Here is a 22458-nt window from a genome sequence, read left to right as displayed (position 1 = left end):
TGACCACTAATACCCAGACTGCTGTATGACACTACTTCATCATTGCCTGGCAAAAACTCCTAGTCAGAAGGAGCCAAAGAGAATGGGAGATAGACGAATTAGTGCTGCCAATCTGTTTCAGTGTCAGAGGTGAGACCCATGAGCCAGATCTCGCTTGCTGACTGCTAAGCTTGCCTACTAGATATCCTTCCCAGGATGAACTGAGGTAAGAGGTAAGACAGAGGTGCTAATTTGCCCACTACTCACCTAATCCATCCGATGCCTGCTGGCAAAAGATTATGCACACCTGCTTGCCTTTTGTCAAGACTGCCTCTAAAGAATGCTCTGCTGATGAGGAAAAGATGATGTGTCTTCCAGACCAGGACCCATAAAGACTGGGGAGTCTTGTTAGGAAAAAGTTGAAGATGAGCACTTCTCTAGAAGCAGAAAAACTAGAGAGTTTTTAAAGCTCACATCCCTTTCCAAGAAGCTAAGAGAATGAAGATTATTTAAGCTACCAGAGTTGAGACACACTGAGCAGAAGAGGCTAAATACTGGCAAGAGCAGGACTGCCCTCTCATCACTTCTGGGAAGATGCCTAGATGAGCAGACTTAGCAGACTCACTCTTTACTTTCATGACTGATTGCATCAAAAACCCTTGCTCTGTGCTTTGTGCTTTATGTTTCCTGAACTTTGGACCATTCTCTGCTTCTTCACTCTGAATCTGACTGATCAGAGAGACAGCTCAACTACAGTACAGGATATGTAAGTTGTTTACTTTCTTCAAACTCCTTATTTTTCTCTAGGTGGCCATCTCTCTGCCAAAGGAATGTGTAATTGTAGCAGCTTTAAAAGAGGACACCTTCTCCAGGTGGTGCAAGTAGTGAGGGATTTTGGCACAATTTTAGGCACAATCCACTTGCTTCTCCTGCCAACATGTATTTTAGATTAGCTAGTTGGTCAGAAATTTTTGACTAACAGTGCCAAAAAGAAATTGGTAGGTGATGCATTGTCTAGCCTTCCAATAGATGATATGATAAGTTTCGTACATTTCCTGTGCATTTATACACATCTATTGCATCTATACAGCAATCTTTCAGACACGGTTTTGTGTCTAAGGTGGGATTAGAACTCAATCTTCCAAATTCTAGCATAGTTCCTTAACCATGACACCAACTGGCTCTCCCTAAGTCACAAGAACTGGTAAAATTCTTTTTGCAGATTTTAAAAGATCAAGTTTTATCTTGAAATAGATGCTGAAAAGTTATTAAATATCAGAAAAGCTATTGTGGATTTAAGTCTCCAGATTCTCTGTTTAATTCTCTGCTATTTTGCTGCTGTTTGTAAATGTATAGTATCACATTCAACAGGTCTATAAAAAGACTTGCCTGCTTTTTGCAATCAATAATGGGGAATATGAACAAGTGGAAACTAGATAGCAGAATAAGATTACATCCACTCTATTTCCCAAATTACCTTAACATCTGTATGGGTGAGTTTAATTATGGTTGTGAATTATTGGATTTGAAATCTAACAGATATGGGATATACTAGCTTGGGAAAACTTGATTTAATTCAACATACTTTTTAAATAGCATTATAAAAACTGAGTAAAATACAATGAAATATCAATCACCTATATAAATCCCATCCTAATTAGAAGTTTACTTAATAAAATCAATTGATCAGTTTTCCAATCTCAACCAATCAATGCAACTGAACTGGTTTCTCTAGACTGATGATGTTCTGGGCTATTTTGTAATTTTAAAAAAATACACAAATATTTCCAAGATTTTTCAGAGATGGTCAATTATAAGCCACTTTCTACTTTCATAGTTGGATATATTGATTAAGAAAATAGTGTCTTCTCAGGTGGACTCACCTTAGAGGTAAGGAATTATTTTTATTCATTTCAAACTGGTTTACAACAGGCTGAGAGTCTCTCAATTTTCATGGTAGATCACGTTTGTCTGAGTCTGACAAAGCATGATTCTGGTTTCTTCCTTCTTGATCTCTCAGCAGCCTTTAGTACAACCAACAAGGATTCCTTCTGAAAAACTTGAAACGATTGGAAATAGAAAACATTACTGGGTATTAGATGGTGTCACTTAGAAATAGTTGTTCCTCAAAATGAGAGTGTGGCATGGTGTCCTTCAGGTTTCTATTCTGTCTCCAGAAATTTTTATCATCTACATGAAAGTATTGGGGATGAGCATCCTTAACAGAAAGAATAAGCAAGAATTTGAGTGGAAGATAATCTAAAGAAAGGGAAGAGACATAAGAAAGAGGAGGAAGAAGAGAGAGGAAGAAGAAAGGAAGTAGGGATTGCTGACTGTTTGTTGCTGCTGGCTTTTTTCTGACTGCTGATGAAAATCATCTGTGTGTCGAAATCCATCTGGATTTTGAGCCTTTCTTCTGTGGTGTTGGATATTTCTGCCAGTTTAGTGTCATCTAAATTGTTTATGAAGATTTTTATGAAGATGAAAACAATCATTTATGAAGATGAATTCTTTCAATTTAATTTCTGGCTTTGTAGCCAAGTACCACTATTCTGCTATTGGTTTGTTTTGAGGGCATTTATATACTTTAATCCCTCCCCTTGGCTTTCCCCTGTTTTAAGATGCTATTTGTCTATGGAAATTCTCAGTCAATCAGGTCATGGTTGTCCCAAAGGTGCTTTTTCATGAGGCAACTGCATTTTCTTTTTCTTTTTGAAGACTGTCCAGCCTCTTCTTGAAAACCTCCAGTGATGGAGCACCCACAATTTCTGAAGGCAAGCTGTTCCATTGGTTAATTGTCCTCACTGTCAGGAAATTTCTCCTTAATTCCAGGTTGTTTTTCTCTTTGATCCAACTATTGTTTCTTGTCCTTCCCTCTGGTGCTTTGGTAAATAACATGATCGCCTCGTCCCCGCTGCCCGGCATATCCCGCGTCCCGCATGGCAGCGACCCACAGCCTGACTTTCTGCCGCTGGAGAGTGTCAGCCTGCTCCACCAGCAGCCACAGCCCCCCCCCCGTGGCGGCAGGCCTCGCCGCAGCAGCCCGCCTGGGCAATCCGGCCCGGCGCTCAGCCAACCCTCGCTGCCCCGTGTGTGGCTTCCTTTTCCTTCTCCTCTATCATCGCCGCCGCCGCCTCGTCGTTTTCCTCAGGTTCCGCGGCGGGGCCTTCTCCAGTGACCTGGGTCCCCCGCGTGACTTCGCCCATTGCCTTGGCAGCAATTGCCGCTGTTGCGGCGACGGCCAGTAACAACCTGGAGAAGTTGACCCAGCTCTTTGAGGAGCATAAGGCCAAGTACGGTCTGCCCCAAGACAAGTACTTAATGATCATCTAGCCGGCCACATTGGACCAGCCTGGGACACAGAGGGGCAATACTATTTTTTAGAGAATGTTTGTTGTGGGTGTGAGTATGCATGTAGATGAATGGTGGCCCTGTTATATATAAATTTATTATTGTATTTAGGGTGTATGAATGCGAAAATTTTTTACTTTTTATGTATATAAATTGAGTGTGAATGTGTACTGAGTGTTTGGGGTATGAGAATGGTGGAGTCGGGTGTGGAGCCTGGTACCCCCTCTGCTGAGTGCAATAGCAAAAGTAGGGGGGCGCAGGACTTACCCTTGGGCTTGGTTTGTATGGAAAGCGAGTCCGGTCAGGAAGGGAGAAGGCTGGTGAGGGTGGAGGTATTCTGGGGAGGGGAGAAGGTTGGAGCATCCCGGTCATGACTGGGATGGGCAGATATGGCGGGAGCTGAGGGGCAGGCCATCTTTGGGGAACGAGGACTCGCTATGTTAGAGCGATTCCTTGTTCCGGCCCCTCAAAAGGCTCATCCTGTAGTACTGGTGACAGGGGAGTACAGGGCCCTGATTGCAGGCTGCTGTTGCTTAATGACAGGTCCATTGTCAGCAAAGCCCTCCTTGTCCGTGATTTAATATTGGACAGCGGGGCGGACCTGGCATGTATAACCGAAACCTGGCTGGGCCCTGAGGGGGGTGTTTCCCTCTCGGAGATGTGCCCGGACGGGTTTGTGGTGCTTCATCAGCCTCGACATCAGGGCAGGGGTGGGGGAGTGGCAGTCATCGCTCGGAAGTCCTTGAGCCCTCATGGGATTCCTGCCCCGGAGGTTGTTGGGTGTGAGTCCCTCCTATTGAAGTTGGGTTCACGGGTTCAGTTGGGCTTGCTGCTTACGTACCTACCTCCCAGCTACGTTGCAACAGCCCTGCCTGCGTTGCTGGAGTCAGTAGCCGGGTTGGCGGTGGAGTTCCCCAGACTTATAGTACTGGGGGACTTTAATCTGCCATCACTCGGCGATCGCTCAGAGGCGGCGCAGGAGTTCATGGCTTCCATGGCAACCATGGACCTGACCCAGGTAATTCAGGATCCAACTCATAGGGGTGGTCACACACTCGACCTTGTGTTTCTCTCGGGGCAATGGAGACATGATCTGGAATTAAGGGGAATAGAGATCTCGCCCTTGTCATGGACAGATCATTTCCTATTGAGGCTGGACTTCAGAGCATCACTCCCCCATCGCAGGGAGAGGGAGCCGACAAGGTGGTTCCGCCCCAGGCGCCTAATGGACCCAGATCGGTTCCAGGAGGAGCTTGGGGAAATACCTGACTCCCTTGTCCACAACTCGTCCGGGTCCCTGGTTGCGGCCTGGAATGAGGCGGCGTCCAGGGCCCTGGATCGAATTGCGCCTTTGCGACCTCTCTGTGGTGGTGGTCCCCGGAGGGCTCCTTGGTTTACAGAGGAGCTCCGGGAGATGAAGTGCCACAAGAGACGTCTAGAGTGACGTTGGAGGGCCAGTAACTCTGAATCTGACCAATCACTATTAAGAGCCTATCTTAGGACTTATTTAGTGGCGATAAGGGTGGCAAAAGTGTTCACTTTTCCGCACTTATTGCGTCCGCAGAATCTCGCCCGGCCGCCTTGTTTAGGGTGACCCGCTCCCTTCTTAAAGTGGAGGAGGCGGAGGAACCCTTGCAGGGGAGAGCTGAGGAGTTTGTTCAGTTTCTGTCGGACAAAATCACTCAGATACAGAGAGACCTGGACTCCGACTGGGCAGTGCCAGCCGAGTTGCCAGGGGCTGGTCTTAGTCATGTTCTCTGGAGCGAGTTTGAGCCTGTGACCCCTGATGAAGTGGACAAGGCCGTGAGGGCAATGAATGCCGCCACCTGTTTATTGGACCCGTGCCCCTCCTGGCTGGTTTCTGCCAGTAGGGAGGTGACACGAGGCTGGCTCCAGGCGATAATCAACGCCTCCTTGATGGAGGGGTCTTTCCCGCAACCTTTAAAGGAAGCGGTGGTGAGGCCCCTCCTCAAGAAGCCTTCCCTGGACCCAGCTGTTTTGAAGAACTTTCGTCCCGTCTCCAACCTCCCCTTTGTGGGGAAGGTTGTAGAGAAGGTGGTGGCGTCTCAACTCTTGCGATCCTTGGAGGAAACCAATTATCTGGACCCTTTTCAATCTGGTTTCAGGCCCAGCTACAGCACTGAGACTGCTTTGGTTGCACTGACCAATGACCTCTGGCAAGCCCGGGATAGGGGTTATTCCTCTATCCTGGTGCTTCTTGACCTCTCAGCGGCTTTCGATACCATCGACCATGGTATCCTTCTGTGTCGTCTCGGAGAGGTGGGGGTGGGCGGCACCGTATTGCGGTGGTTCTCCTCCTACCTCTCTGACAGGTCGCAGTCGGTGTTGGTGGGCAGACAGAGATCGACCCCTAGGCGCCTCGATTATGGGGTGCCTCAGGGCTCGGTCCTGTCCCCCCTCCTTTTTAACATCTACATGAAACCGCTGGGTGAGATCATTCGGCGACACGGGGTGAGGTATCATCAGTACGCGGATGATACCCAATTATATATCTCCACCCCGTGTCCTTTCAGTGAAGCAGTCGACGTGATGTGCCAGTGCCTGGAAGATGTGAGGGTCTGGATGGGGGTGAACAGGCTTAGACTCAACCCTGACAAGACCGAGTGGCTCTGGGTCTTGCCTCCCAAAGGCCAACTGGATGGTCCATCTTTAGTCCTGGGGGGGGCAAATTTACCTCCCTCAGTGCAGGCACGCAACTTGGGTGTCCTCCTGGACTCACAGCTAAATTTGGAACAACATCTATCGGCTGTGGCCAGGGGGACCTTTGCACAGGTTCGCCTAGTGCACCAGTTGCGGCCTTATTTGGACCGGGAGGCTTTACTCACAGTCACTCATGCCCTTGTCACCTCAAGACTGGATTACTGTAACGCGCTCTACATGGGGCTACCCTTGAAGGGCGTTCGGAGGCTGCAGTTGGTTCAGAACGCAGCCGCGAGAGCGATTGTGGGCGCGCCAAGGTACGCCCACGTGTCACCTATCCTCCGCGAGCTGCACTGGCTTCCTGTGGGTCTCCGGACGCAATTCAAGGTGTTGGTTATCACCTTCAAAGCCCTTCATGGCATAGGGCCAGGTTACTTACAGGACCGCATTCTGCCACACAGCTCCCAGAGACCGGTGAGGTCCCATAGATTGGGCCTCCTTCAGGTCCCATCGGCCAGACAATGTCGGCTGGCGGGCCCTCGGGGAAAGGCCTTTTCTGTGGTGGCTCCAACCTGGTGGAATCAACTTCCCCCCGAGGTTCGAACTACTCCCACCCTGCCGGCCTTTAAGAAAGCCGTTAAAACTCTCCTGTTCCGGCAGGCCTGGGGCTGATGTCCCCGGGGGGCCGGGATATGATCGGACTCGCGGTATGACTGGATTATTTTATTGTTTTATGACTGTTTTTAACCTTGTATGCCGCCCTGAGTCCTTTGGGATTGGGCGGCATATAAATATTTGTAAATAAATAAATAAATGATCCCCTTTTCTTTGTGGCAGCCCCTCAAATATTAGAATACTGCTATCATGTCTCCCCTATTTCTTCTTTTCTATAGACTAGCTAGACCCAAGTCCTGAAGCCGTTCTTCATACGTTTTAGTCTCCAGCCTTTGATCATCTTAGTTACTCTTCTCTGAATTTTTTCCAGACAATTATATTAGCTTTTTTGGCTGCTGCTGCACACTGCTGGCTCCTAGTCAAGTGATTGCCCACTAGGACTCTGAGGTCCCTCTCACAGTTATTGTTTTAAGCCAGGTCTCGCCTAATCTGTACTTGTACCTTTGATTTTTCCTGCCTAAATGTAAGACTTTTCTTTTTTCCACATTGAAACTCATTTTGTTGAATAAGACCCATTGTTCAAGTTTGTCAAGATCTTTTTGGATCCTGAGCTTGTCTTTTGGGATTTGGCTACTCCTGCCAGTTTGGTGTCATCTGCAAATTTGATCAGTTCCCCTTCAATTCCTTCATCTAAGTCATTTATGAAGATATTGGAGAGTACTGGGCCTAAGATGGAAACTTGTGATACCCCACTGCTTACTTCTCTCCATGTGGATGTAGTTCCATTGAGGACTACTCACTGAGTACAGTTTTCCAGCCAGCTACAGATCCATCTGGTGGTGATGTTGTCTATTCCACCTTTTTCTAGCTTATCAAGGAGTAGGCTGTGGTTTACTTTATCAATGCCTTACTGAAGTCTAAGTATACTACATCCATAGAATATTGCTGGTCTACTAGTTTAGTCACTTTATCAAAGAATGAAATAAAATTGGTTTGGCATGATCTGTTTTTAACAAACCTGTGCTGGCTACTAGTTATAACTTTGTTTGCTTCTAGTTGTTTTTTGATTATTTTTTCTAGGATCTTCCCAGGTATTGATGTTAAACTGATTGATCTGTAATTTCCTGGGTCTGTTTTTTCCCCTTTCTTGAAGATGGGAACCAATCCGCCCTTTTCCAGTCCTCAGGTACTTCCCCGGTGCTCCAGGATTTTTGAAAGATACAGTGCAATGGTTCTGAGATAGCATCTGCCAGCTCCTTCAGAAATCTGGGGTGTGATCTGTCAGGTCCCGGCAATTTATATTCATCATGGTTGGATAGGTGTTCCCTTACCATTTTCTTGCTTATTTTAAATTTTGTTTCTAGTTTGTCTTTTGCAGTGGTTTTTTTGATATGTTGGACTATAGTTTCTTTTTGTGTGAAGACTGATGCAAAGAATGAGTTAAACAGCTCTGCTTTCTCCCTGTTGCCTGTTATTTACTTGCCATCTTCTCTCTTTAGTGGGCATACAGTTTCCTTGACTTTTTTCTTGTTGTTAATATGTTGGAAGAAACTTTTTTTTTTATTATTCTTGATTTCTGTTGCAAGTCTTTATTTGTTCTGAACCTTTGCTTTCCTGACTTCATCTTTTCATGATGAAAAGATTTCTGGCTGTCTGTTGGTAATTGATCTTAGTTATGTGCCCCTCTTTCCATTTTTTGTATTTGTCCTTTTTGTATTTTAATTTGTCAGAGAGATATTTGTGCAGCCATGCTGGTTTCTTCTTGAACTTCTTGTTTTTCTTTTTCAGTGGTATTGTGCTAGTCTGGGCTTTTATGATTGCATTTTTCAGAGTTTCCCATGCTTCTTGTGTTGTTTTTCCCTTTAGGATTTTCATCCATGGGATCTTTCCTAGGTTCTCTCTGAGTTTGCTAAAGTAAGTTATTTTGAAGTTTAAGACACTGGGTGAATTGTTTTCTTTTGCTAGTGTTTGCATTATATTAAATTCCAGTATGATGTGGTCACTTTCACCGAAGGTTCCAGCAACTTCAACTCCCTCTATCACTTCTTCTCTGTTAGTAATAATTAGGTCCAGTATAGCTTTAGTTCTAATTCCCTCCTCCACCTTTTGGATGATAAAGTTAGTCATAGTCCTTTCAAAGAAAAGGTAATTTATAATTATCTAAAAAAAAAAAGTGGCTGTCTACATTGTCTGTTCCCATTTCTGTTGTGTTTCCTTAACTTGAGTTTTTTGGACTTGTGTGTGTAGCTATTATTACAGACAAGTTGATTACTTTTGTGCCCCATCAGTATTGTTGGTCACCTTCAGCACATCATGAACTAGCAAGAAAATATCCATAATCTAACTCCTATAGTATGAATGTATGAGCTTATCATGATTGTGTATTCCAGCATAGCCCAATCTTTCAAAATCTTTAAAACAACAATTATAAATTGACTCATGTAATGTATTGATTCTTTAGGGACACATCCTCAGCATTTTAAACATTTTTTACTGTGTTTGCATGTATAAATTCACGTTGCCAACAAAAGACTTGAAAAATTAATAGTCCTGGGATAATTTTTTCCTCTCAAAGTATTAAATGTGTGCACAAGAGGGCAGTGTTGTCTAAAAACCTGGAATAATCTGCATAGGCTACTGGAACAACTACTTGATAAATTTGATAAATAACTTGATAAATTATAAATCATAATATTATAAGAATTAATGAATGGGAATATACATAAAGTTATTATGAGTTAGATACTGAATGTATATAGTGTATATATTGTATAGAATGTTGGTCCGATGTATATAAAAATGACACAGTTTGCTGAATATGTATTAGAGTTGTATAAAAGAAAATGGTAATAAAAATTATTTTTTAAAAAAAGAATTAATGAAAAATAAACATCATAATTCAGGCTATATAATATTAATAATATTAATTACTTTGTGAACAAATTACTAATCCACATGTGACTAAGTTTAATATCTTTATTGCAGTTCCTATTACTACTCAGTCTATTAGTCTACTAGGTCTGTTACTACTATAGTCTTTAGCCCATCACATTTAATCACATTTCAAATTTGTGACATGTTAGCTCAGTAAAACTGTGCAGTACAGTCAATATTCCTTCCCTATTATTTTAGACGGTAGAAATTTATCCTGCAGCAGAAGGTCAGATTGATGCTGTATGACGGTTTTGATTAATCATGGTGCATAATATAAAGGCCACAATTGATTGAATTCACATAACTTAATTTACAGACTGAGAACATATTGTGCATTCTGCAAAATGACTCCTGGAAGTGAGTTTGCTCATTCACAAATTGGGAAACATAGTGTTCATGGGACAACATAACAAAATAATTTGAATTCTCCTTGTTATGTTCTCCAGCCCCTTCCCTATTCTATACAAGAATATCTACTGGCTTTTGTATTTTTCTCTGGACAGTTGAGCACACTTCCTACTAAATCACTCAGACGTACCCTCTGTTTTGTTTCCTAAAAAAAACTTTTTCAGACTTCACTTTGAGTTTAGAATCCTTCTTGGAATGATCATTAATGATAAAAGAAAATTTTTGTAGCTCAGGGTTGAAATGAGGGGTCCTTGGTGCTCTCTGAGTTTGGTTATTTTCTTGCAGATGTTGCATAACCAAAACTAGGTAACATATGTCAGTGTTCAGTGATGTTGCTACCTCGATTGGGTAATAAAACGTCTGCAAGAAAACAACAAAGTTCAGAGAGTACCAAGGGCCCCTCACAACTGTTAATGTTGGATGCTGACATTTTGTTTTGCAACCCACTAAAATCCCTTTCAAAAATGAATTAGGTAGGGAAGAGAGCCCAGTCAGAATGTGATTTGACATCTAGTTAAACGAGGATTTGGCACAGCCATGAATTAAGCTTGAGAATTCTTGGCATCCTTCTGAACTCCCTACTGTATAAGGATTGTGAGTTGGAGACATGGTGTTACAGCAGTTCTACTCCTGGTGGCAAGTCTAAATGGTAGTGCTTCCCCAATAAAAGCAGGCTTGCAGTCTGGGGGTCCTTCTGGATTCAAAATTCCTGCTTCAAGGAGCAGGTAGAGACTCTGGTCAGGAGGGTTTTTCACAGGTTCATCTTGTGGACTTGTTTCAACCTTTTCTGCACTTTGTCATGGCTGCATCTCACCTATCCAAGCTTCATGAGCTGACACCCTGACATTAGCACGGTGGGGGAGGGGAGAGAGGGGAAAGATTGGAATGTAAGGAAGAAGGGAGGGATGGAAGCTAGTATTGGTAAAATAAGAAGTCATTCCTTGATTTCAAGAAACAACTAGAAAGCCTACCTCTTGCCCTGTCATACTAGGCCATACTGGCCCATGTGAGAAGCTACAGCCAACTAAGGTCAAATAATGAGGTGCAGAGCTAGGAACCAAGCACCTGTTTCCTAAACAATATACAAGCCCCTGATGGGACATTTCCAGATAATGAGGGGATGGCGGGGGGGGAGGGGAGGGAACTTTCCTTTGTGTTGTTTGCACAGGAAAACCTCAGATTCAGCTTACGTTACTTCCGCAACCATTTAAGCTTCAGTAAAGTATATAATAATAATAATAATAATAATAATAATAATAATAATAACCCCCAGTGAGGCACTACCTTGACGTGGTTGTGGGGCTTGTGTACTCTGAGGAAGATGAGAGCTATGCCAGAGGTTCAACCATACTGGACAGGTCTCATCAGAGGAGTCAGACAAAGAGTGTCTCTCCCATAAAAAATATGGTGAGACGTAAATTTCAGAATGCCATACCGGCTCGGACGTCGCCCGGGTTAACAAGGTCCGCACTAGATATTGGAGTTCCTGGATATCTGGTGAAAAATGGGTTACAGGACTCAGGACTGTTGGCTGAGCAACCAGGGCCAGCAGCTGCAGAACTACTGGAAGAAAAGGTGTTTACCCGTCGCAGATACACAGTGATGGAAAACAAAGAAATAATGATCTGTTACTACAGATCAAGTCCAACAAGACGAGGATATCTAAAACGAATGCACCAATTCTGGAAAGAACAGCATCCAGAATCAGAAATAACAGAACAGAGACTAGCAGATCAATGTCGATTTATAACACGAAATAAAGTATTTACAGAAAAAGAATTGGACGAACTGCAAAGGTTTACCCAGGGCAAAGAAATCAAAGCCTTACAAGAAGTAATTCAGAATGTAGAGGCAAACCAGGGGGAGTTGGCAGTGGCAGTGAAAGAATCCAGTAGAGATATACAACTGTTCTCATTTGGAAACCAGGCACCTCTTCCTCAGGAAGAACAAAACCCTCTAACTAAAGAAATAAAAGAATTGAAACAAAGAATAATTGAGCATCTAGAACAGCACAAAAACAACAGAATAAGGCTGCCTGCATTGAAGCTTGTTCCAAAGAAACAGCTAGCACAAGCATTAAAAGATGCAAATACTGCAATAGCAAGTATAAGCACCAATTCACTGCAAGAAACAAACCAACTAATGTACAGCACAGCTGCAGTTATAACAGAATACCTGGGATGTAAAATCAACAAAAAAGAAAAACAAACAAACAGTGCACCAGAAAAATGGAAGGTTAGACTAGAAAATAAGATCAGCAAGTTAAGATCACATGCAAGCAAGCTAGAACAGATGAAAGAAAAGAAGCTGAAGAACAAGAAGACCAAAGAATACCTAATCAAGAAATACCACTTAGAAACAAGGAAGATCAAGGAAGCACTGGAAATAATAAAGCAACAAATAACAGCTATAGCCAGGAAAATCAGTAGATATGAAGCTCGAATTGCAAACTATAGGCAGAACCTCCAATTTCAATCCAATCAGAAACGTTTCTACCAATCCATCAATGGAGAAACTGCAAGGAATCAGTCAGTACCTGACAAGGAAGAAACAGTGCAGTTCTGGAAGCAGATATGGGATAACCCAAAGAAATACAACAAGGATGCGGCTTGGTTAAAAGAGGTGGATGCAAATAAAACAGAAGTTGAAATGAAAGAACTAGTAATAACAACAAAAATGGTAGAAAAAAGAGCAAAGAAAATCAAAAATTGGTCAGCACCAGGTGAAGATGAACTGCATGGGTTTTGGTTGAAACATCTAACTGTTATACACCCACTCATTGCCAAGCAGTTCAACAATATACTACAAGGAGGAGAAATTGAAAAGTGGCTAACAACTGGGAAAACCTACCTAATAATGAAAAATCCAGCAAAAGGGGCAACACCAGGTAACTACAGGCCAATTACCTGCTTACCAACAACTTTCAAATTACTAACTGGTGTGGTAGCTGATGCAGTACAACAGCATCTAGTTGAAAACAATCTCTTTCCACCTGAGCAGAAAGGAAACCGCCCCAATAGCAGAGGAACAAAAGATCAACTCCTAATAGACAAAATGATCTTGGAAAACTGCAAGAGAAGGAAGACCAACCTGAATGTGGCATGGATTGACTACAAAAAGGCATTTGACTCTCTGCCACATGATTGGATAATCAAGTGCCTAGAAATAACAGGAGTAAGTAGAAACATCAGAAAATTTGTGCAAAAATCGATGGCACAATGGAAGACACAGTTGCAGATCAATGGTGAAAAGCTGGGAGAGGTTAATATCAAGAGAGGAATATTTCAAGGAGATTCATTATCACCATTACTATTTGTTATTGCACTGTTTCCTCTGTCAACAATACTGAATAACTCAGGACATGGCTATCAAACATCAAAAACATCTGCAGACTATCCCACCTCCTTTACATGGATGATCTGAAGCTGTATGGAAAAACATCATCTGAAATAGAATCGCTGCTCAACACTGTCCGTATATATAGCCAAGATATTGTAATGGAGTTTGGCTTGGACAAATGTGCCACACTTACTATCAAACAAGGAAAAATAGTGAAAACTGAAGGAATCAAGATGCCCCACGAAAATAACATTAAGAGTCTGGATGAGGAAGAGTACTACAAATACTTGGGTATCCTTCAAGCTGACAACATCAAGCACACTGAAGCCAAGAAAAAGATTAGAGGTGAATACATCAAGAGAGTGAAGAAGATCTTAAAATCCAAACTCAATGGAGGAAATACCATAAAGGCAATCAACACCTGGGCAATCCCAGTCATTAGGTACACAGCTGGAATAGTGGACTGGACTCAAGCAGAACTAAAAGCAATGGATAGGCAGACCAGAAAAATAATGACAATGAATCATGCCCTTCATCCACGCAGTGACATTGACAGACTTTATCTACCAAGGCAAATAGGTGGGCGTGGAATGCTACAAGTACATCAGATGGTTGAAGAAGAAAAAATGGCTTTGGAAGAATATCTGAAGAACAATGATGAAGATGCACTGAAATTAGTATATCAGGAAGGCTTACTAACTACTGGAGAGACCAAACTGGCCTACAAGAAAGACCAAATGAAGAACAGAATAGAGGCATGGGAAGACAAAGCACTACATGGCCAATACATGAAAAAAATAGCTGGGAAAGCAGATAATAATAAAACCTGGCAATGGCTAAGAGCAGGAAAATTGAAGAAAGAGACCGAGGGACTAATTCTGGCTGCACAAGACCAAGCCTTAAGGACAAATGCATACAAAGTCAAAATTGAGAAGACAGCAACAGACAGTAAGTGCCGCCTATGCAAAGAAGCTGAAGAAACAGTGGACCACTTGGTAAGCTGTTGCAAGAAGATTGCACAGACTGATTACAAGCAGCGGCATGACAAAGTAGCAACAATGGTGCATTGGAAGATCTGCAAAAAATATCATTTGCCTGTAAGCAAAAACTGGTGGGATCATAAAATAGAGAAAGTCATAGAAAATGATAAAATTAAACTGCTCTGGGACTTCAGAATTCAAACAGACAAGCACCTGCAACATAACACCCCAGACTTAACAATTGTCGATAAGAAAGACAAAAAAGTCTGGATAGTGGACGTGGCAGTGCCTGGAGACAGCAGAATAGACGAGAAAGAACTGGAGAAGATAACAAAATACAAAGACCTACAAATAGAAATAGAAAGACTGTGGCAAAAGCAAGCAAGGGTAGTACCAATAGTCATAGGCTCCTTGGGTGCAATCCCAAAACAACTGGAGCACCACTTGAACACCATTGGCATTGACAAATTCGCTATTAGTCAATTGCAAAAGGCGGCCTTATTAGGAACTGCTTCCATCCTGCGACGATATCTGTAATACCATCAAACATCCACATCTGCCTATCCCAGGTCCTGGGTAAGGACTCGATAGGTAGACAAAATGCCAAATCCAGTCTGAACATCTGGCTGACTGTGCGATGATTGATAATAATAATAATAATAAAGTTGGAAGGGACCTTGGAAGTCATCGAGTCCAACCCCCTGCTCAGGCAGGAAACCCTATACCATTTCGGACAAATCGCTGTCTAGTTTTTTCCTAAAAGCCTCCACTGTTGGAGCATTCACCGCTTCTGGAGGCAGGTTGTTCCACTGGTTAATTGTTCTAACTGTCAGGAAATTTCTCCTTAGTTCTAGGCTGCTTCTCTCCTTGCTTAGTTTCCACCCATTGTTTCTTGTCCTGCCTTCAGGCGCCTTGGAAAATAGCTTGATTCCCTCTTCTTTGTGGCAGCCCCTGAGATATTGGAACATTGCTATCATGTCCCCTCTCGTCCTTCTCTTCATTAAACTAGACATACCCAGTTCCATCAGCCGTTCCTTATATGCTTTAGCCTGCAGTCCCCTAATCATCTTTGTTGCTCTTCTCTGTATTCTTTCTAGAGTCTCAACATCTTTTTTACATCGCGGTGACCAAAACTGGATGCAGTATTCCATATTCTTGGCAAAATAAATGGCCAGGAGTCTTTCTTTGCTAGATGACTGAGTGGGATGGTTGCATGCAATCCCCCCTACCCACTTATGATTGCTTATGCCTCGGTCACTTCACTGATGAATTGTAAAATGTGCTTTTCACAGGGCTGCATTTAAGACCATTCAGATGAGCAGTGCTGGACAGGTTGCACTATGCCCATTTAATTCCTAACCTGTGTACCAATTTACTTCAGCAATTCAATACAGGTTTGAGAAACAGCATCTTTTAATTCTAGTATGACAGAGCAAGAGACACGTAGGCGTTCTACTTGATCCTTGAAACCAAGGAATGATTTCTTATTTTACCAATACTAAATCTTGTTAATTAAGGAAGAACTATTTCTCACAAAAAATATTTTCATGGCATGGGAAATGCACACCATTAAAGGTTTTTGAGTTCCATAACAAAGGCACAGCCAAGTGAAGAATAGTAAGGCTTGTATGAGAATTGGTAGAGTTGGAATAGATGCTTAACTATCAAGACATAAAAAGGATTAAACTCAAAACTTTAAATTGTATCTGAAAACACAAAATCAGAAGACACAACATGAAACTAGTTCTGGTTAATTTCTTTCTTTTTTTCTTTTATTTATAAAAGAAAAAAGCAAAAAAAATGATTAAGAAATAAATAACCTAAAACAAAATAAAGCTTTAAAAAGAAGGACATATTCACAGATTCATCACAGATCAGATGCATATATTAAAGTACAAATTTCAATTATTTTAATTTAATTTAATTTAACTAATTTACTTACCTTTAGTGACCAGGACAAACTTATAAATAAGTGATGAAATATAAGAAGAAGAGACCATTTGTTGTATTTTAAGAGAAGATAAGTTACTAAAATTGTTTATATTTGTTGTGTGAAAGGTGAACTTAATTTTTTATATCTTTTCTTTTTCTTTACTATATGCTGTACTTATTTTTTCTCCTTTTTTATTTTTTTTCTTTACTGTGCTTTCTATTTTTTCTTTTTATTCATTTATATTTTTGTTTGTATTCACTTTTAAATTTTTAATTGTAACATTTTATATAATTACTTTAAGACGAATGTATTCTGGGCATGCAATATTTTTATGCTGTTTTTATGCGACTAGCCTAAATGATGAAACCACATTTTTCCCCAACTCCTGTTTGCTGTTTATTTGGACATTTCAAAACCTGATGGCAAATTAGAAACAAAACAACTACTTGGAAATGTCATTTAGGAGAGATGTCATGTACCTCCAGCTTTTTATGTCAACATTTGACAATCAACAATGGGCTAATTGCAACCAGGGAAAGTGAACTGAGGAAGAAAGAGAAACAACTCTAAACAAAAAAAGGACTAGGGGCATGGATACAAATTTTTTTAGAGTTCTGAAAGAGTCCTTTCCATTTAGTAGCATGATATAACTGCAAGTGCATATGTGCGCCACGCGCGCATACGCACACACATACACACAAGCACATAAAGGAGGAGCACAATCTCCCGTTAAAAGGGGCTTTGAGAAAAAGAATGGAGTTCTCTGTTTATTCAAATCAGTCAAGTGAAAAATTAAGTGAATAATTATTCCTTCAAAGTATAGTCTGTTGGTTGTTCTTTTCCTTCAAAGTATTAACTTGTATTGAAAGTGATAATGTATCTCACAAGACTAGTCCTATGAATACACAGAAAAAAAGTGGCTGAGGGATCAGCTCTGCCACTTTCCCTGAGTACCCTCAACTAGTCTGCTACTGTCTGCTCCAATGAAAAAAAGCTATCTCTTCATCAGGGATGAAACTAAATGCAGTGAAATTGGTTTGGATTCTGTTTCTGAAAGAGATAAGGATACAGAAGGGATGCAATCTTGCCCTTTCTGTCAGGGGCACAAGCCTTGGGCTGATCTATACTTAATGATCTGAGAAATTACCCTCTTTTGAACATCAGTTCAATAGGTTGCCTTATATCACCATTTCCTTTCCCTCCATACTTCCTGATTTGCTCCTGCAAAGCAAATGGAACATTCTAAAATTTAATAGGACAAATCTTTCCAAATATCATGTGACACAACCAGAAACCCTGTAGTAAGTATTGAATTTAAGAAGTGGGTAAAATAATGTATGAGGTGTGGCACCCAAACCTCCCCCTCCCTCACTGACACTATAAACAGGGCCACAATCATTTTTAAATCACAGCTTAATGCTTAGCTGCCAACCTGCAAGAAGAAAAAGGGGAAACAGAGCATTCAAACCATCTAATATCCAACACAACACAAAGGTATGTGGCAGCTCTGAGATATTTATTGCAGCCAGATGTAGTCCTTGTGTACATAGAATTTATTTTCATCTTTCAGTCTTTAATGACAAATAAAATAAATGCTTGTATTTGCTGTTATTCTTCATTTTTTAACTAGGCTCAAATAAAAAGATGCTAAATTTAAAAATGGCATGTCTTTTTACCTCAAGTTATACTGTTACCTCAAGTGATATATATATATATACACACACACATACATACACACACGTATATACGTATACATATACATATACATATGTACATATATATACATATACATGTAAATATACACACACACACACACAAACCTAATAATTTTAAAAATGCGAATCCCAGCCATGTTTACGTTAAAGATAATGAAAATTCTCAAACTCTGGGATAGATAAAATCAGCTGTCTAAAAAAGCAACTGAGGCAAAAAACAATAAAAGTCAACCATTCATACATATATCTCACAAAAATCTTATTAAAAAAATCTTATTAAAAAAATTAAAATTCATTCATTTTGAATAGATTAAAAAGACATAAATATATAATGCTAGAAATCAACAGAAATTAACCAGAAAACTTTTATAAACATGTAACATACAGTTCTTAATCAGGGTAATATTTGAATTTTGATAGAAAAGTTATATTTATTTGGCAAACCTGAAAATTTGCATTGATCTAATTTTCTATTTTATGTAAAATATTCAGAATCAGGGATTTAGATGGTTTGTGAAAATTAATCTATTATTAAAATAAGAGTATTTTAGTGAAATTATATATCAAACTATATGATTCCTGTTTTGATTTTAAATATTATGACTTTTTCATTTAAACTGATTATTTGATAACATTTATCATTTATTATAAGAAAAAGAAACATTTGCCAGTAGGACTAATAGATTATCAATCAGTCAGAATCTAATTACTTTAATTAATTGTATATTACTAGATAATTTTCTGAACATTTTGAAATACTGGTAACTGTATTTTGCCATTTTAAGTGGTTTATAAATATTGGTAATTTTCAACATAGATTTCTTCTTCTTGTGCCATATCCGTTATTGGACTTTGGCGATCATGTTGGCAATCATGTTTTTATCAGCAGCCGCACGAAAAAGTGCTGCTGAGTTTTGTCCAAACCAGTCCCTTAGATTTTGAAGCCATGATGTTCTTCTTCTGCCTGGACCTCGTTTGCCTTCAATCTTTCCCTGGAGGATTAAATGGAGTATGCTGTGTTTTGCTGGGTGTCCGAAATAATCTAATTTTCGTTTTTTAATTGTTTTGATGATTTCCCTTGGCTTTCCCTGGCGGCTTATCACCTCCTCATTTCTCATCTTGTCAACCCAGCTTATACATAACAACCGCCTGTACATCCACATTTCAAATGCTTCTAGTCTCTTCAGGTGGCCTTCTGTCAGAGACCAACTCTCTACTCCATAGAGCAGGTTAGAAAAAATATAGCATCTGACAAGCCTGATTTTCAGTCTTAGGTATATGTCGTGACTGCAGAAGATCTTTTTCATTTTGAAGAATATTGTTCGAGCTTTCTCTATCCTTGTCTTTACTTCAATGGTCATGTCCCAGCTTTCATGTAAATTAGAACTGAAGTGTGTGATCCTTTCAACTTTTTCTAGTGGTGTTCCTTCTGAATTTATTGGTGGTAAATTAATGGGTTGTTTGCTGACGACCATGATCTTGGTTTTTGAGGTGTTAAGCTTCAAGCTGTATTTTTCAGATATTTCTGTGACTCTGTTGATGAGGAGCTGAAGGTCTTCACGCTTACTGGCAAGCAGAACTGTATCATCAGCAACATAGACACAGTTTTTAATTATGACTAAACTATTATTTTCTATAGATATCTTTTCAGAAGTAATTCACACTGAATTTATTATTGCTTACTTTCAAGGAAAAGAGAGTAGCTTGCAGCATACCATTATAATTCTATACTAACCTGTGTGAAAGTAAATTTCATTAAATTTAATGGGACTTCTATCCTGTTGGATATATATATATATATATATATATATATATATATATATATATATATATATATATATATTTGTGTTGGCAGTTATATATATGTAGGTCTTTGGTTATTATTCGGGTTTTCTCCCGCGTCAAATTGGAAGTGTCTTGGCGACATTTCGACGAAGTCTCATTCGTCATCTTCAGGCTGGTGTTTTCGGCTTCATGCTTCTAGGAGCAATATTAATTGATTGGCTGGGGGGGTTGGCTGTGCTCTGATTGGCTGGGGGAGTGTTCTGTTTGGGTGGGGGCTTTGTTGTGCTCAGGTTAGTCTGAGTTGCAGGTGGGTTTAAGGTGGTGGGCTGCCTTGCTATTTTTTGGCTTCGCGTTCGTGGTCGTGCCTCATCTTCATGAGGGTGTCAGTTTGCTTCATGTATGGATTGGAGGGGTTTAAAGTGGCTAGTGATGCAGCTGTGGTCTGGCTTCTGGTTTGTGATCGTGCCTCATCATCGGTGTAGCTTTGGGTTTGCTTTTTGCGTGGATGTGTGGTGGTGACATCCTGTGTGGTTTTTGTGAGTGTGGGTCTGGTGTCAGACCCACACTCACAAGTTAGTCTGCAACTCAGACTAACCTGAGCACAACAAAGCCCCCACCCAAACAGAACACTCCCCCAGCCAATCAGAGCACAGCCAACCCTCCAGCCAATCAGAGCACAGCCAACCCCCAGCCAATCAGAGCACAGCCAAGCCCCTAACCAATCAGAACACACCTCCACCCAATCAGAACATAGCCAAGCTCCCATTCAATCAGTTCATACCCCCACTGGCAGTTAAAAGGAAGAAACAGCTAAGACCACACATTGCTCCTTGAAGCACGAAGCTGAAAACACCAGCCTGAAGATGACGAATGGGACTTCGTTGAAACGTCGCCAAGACACTTCCAATTTTACGCGGGAGAAAACCCGAACAACCAAAGACCTACATACAAATACCCGCGAAAACCTCAGAATATATATATATATATATATATATATATATATATATATATATATATATATATATATATATATATATATATATATGGAATTTAAGATGATTCCACTAAAAATGGGAAAGTAGACAAAATAAATCAAAATCCTTAGCAATGTCCATTTTCCCTACCTGAGCAGTCTAGATTGTCAAGTCTAGTTGAAGCCAATCCAGATTTCCCCCACTCACCAATAAATGTTGACATGTGACACAAACTACAAAATAAATGACAGGACCAGTATTAGAAATAAATGAAATAAATGGATATTAATTGATAAAAATAAATAAATAAAATATATCATGTTTTCATATGACTTCCAAATGAGCCTTACAATTACTACAGTGATCTTTAATAAAGCAATCTCTATTGAGTCACATCCGAAATAAATAACACAAATTTGATTATTTCTCATTGACTGATTGGCTATTCAAGAGCATGAATGAGTACTGGGTATGTGGATCTTGAGTTGTTTCCAGCTACAATTACCAATGTAATTGAAAATATATTAAACTTGTGTCTGCCAGTAGTTTAACAATTTTTTGGAGAACAGGATATAAATACATTTACAATTTGTTTAACAAGCCTAGATGCAAGCACAGTTTAGATTGGGCCTGCTGGTTTAAAAGCTCACACGGCATTAGAGGTATTTGAATAATAGGTATTATTTTCTTCTTCACTTACATGTAAGATATTTTCTATTTCTTTCACCAGGACATGGAAAATTAAATATGTGCAATATGTTTGTGTGGTTCATAAATCACTTATATAATTCAGCCCTTTGTTTTGAAATGCTTTTGATGGTGGGATTGATTTCTTCATATCTCTTTGCAATTTTGTATAATACAAATTTTTTATAAAATAATCTTCCCTTTATTTGCATTTGTTGATAAACTGCATTGTGAAATTTGAAAAGCTTTACAAAAGCTATTAAATAAGTTTTTATTTGCATGTATTGGTCCAAAAATATGAAATTAAAAAAATTTATATTCAAACACAAACTAAATATTTTTTGTGCATTCACAATGTATGTGGCCAAAATATTTTAATTATCTTTTGGATCTTCCATTACAAGATATTTCAATAGAATTTATTCAAGTTGTTCTTCCTTTCAATTATATGTTATGTGGACATAACTAATTGCAATAAAATGTTAGTCACAGGCCAACTTCAGTCATTAGATGACTTTGAATGCAAAGTTTCTAATAAAGACCAAGTGTCTCCTTCTTCAGATAGATAGATTTACTTTTTAGGTGACAGGAAGAAGAAACAGTTGAATAGTAGAATATTTATATCTTAAAAAGATAAAATAGCAAGATGTGATATACCTTGATGTCCCCATGAAATCATTTTTTACTTTACTAAGTAATAATTGAGGCTGTGTTTTCCCATTCTAAAAAGTAAGGTGAAATTGCTTCTGTCCTTTTTTTAACAATAAACTTTTGATCCCATCTGGTATCCCATTCAGTAACATAGAGCAACCATCCTAAATTAGAAAATATTTGGGAAGGAATACAAAGGCAGGTTGAAAATATACAAATAGTTATTTTTTTTCTTTAAATGGTAAATTGCTATCTTGCATGGTGAAATTTTAATAAAGATGAAATCAAAATTGACACAGAAAGTATGAGTTAAGGCAAAAGAAAAAATATCTTCTTGACATATTAAAGGAACTATCATAATATTCTTCCAGTCCCTTGCAGAATAAAATATGACCAAAATAATAAATTGTGTTAAAATTAAAAGTGCAGTAATTTACCTGAATCTC

The 22458-nt window shown here is 39.9% G+C and overlaps 1 protein-coding gene across 1 annotated transcript in view; it reads left to right on the top strand.

The window, feature by feature from the left end:
* Nucleotides 1–716: 716 nt before the first annotated feature.
* Nucleotides 717–22458, top strand: part of LOC120299189 (agouti signaling protein) — a 43502-nt gene continuing 21760 nt past the window's right edge. Inside the window, exon 1 of the mRNA XM_039323736.1 lies at nt 717–745. The gene's annotated coding sequence lies outside the window, so the exon portion shown is untranslated. The remainder of the gene's footprint in view (nt 746–22458) is intronic.

The sequence above is a fragment of the Crotalus tigris genome, unplaced genomic scaffold (assembly GCF_016545835.1).
Source record: "Crotalus tigris isolate CLP2741 ecotype Arizona unplaced genomic scaffold, ASM1654583v1 scf7180000024281.4978605, whole genome shotgun sequence".
Classification (NCBI taxonomy): Eukaryota; Metazoa; Chordata; class Lepidosauria; order Squamata; family Viperidae; genus Crotalus; species Crotalus tigris.
Note: the sequence above shows the minus strand (reverse complement) of the source record. Positions and strands in the feature narration are given on the sequence as shown.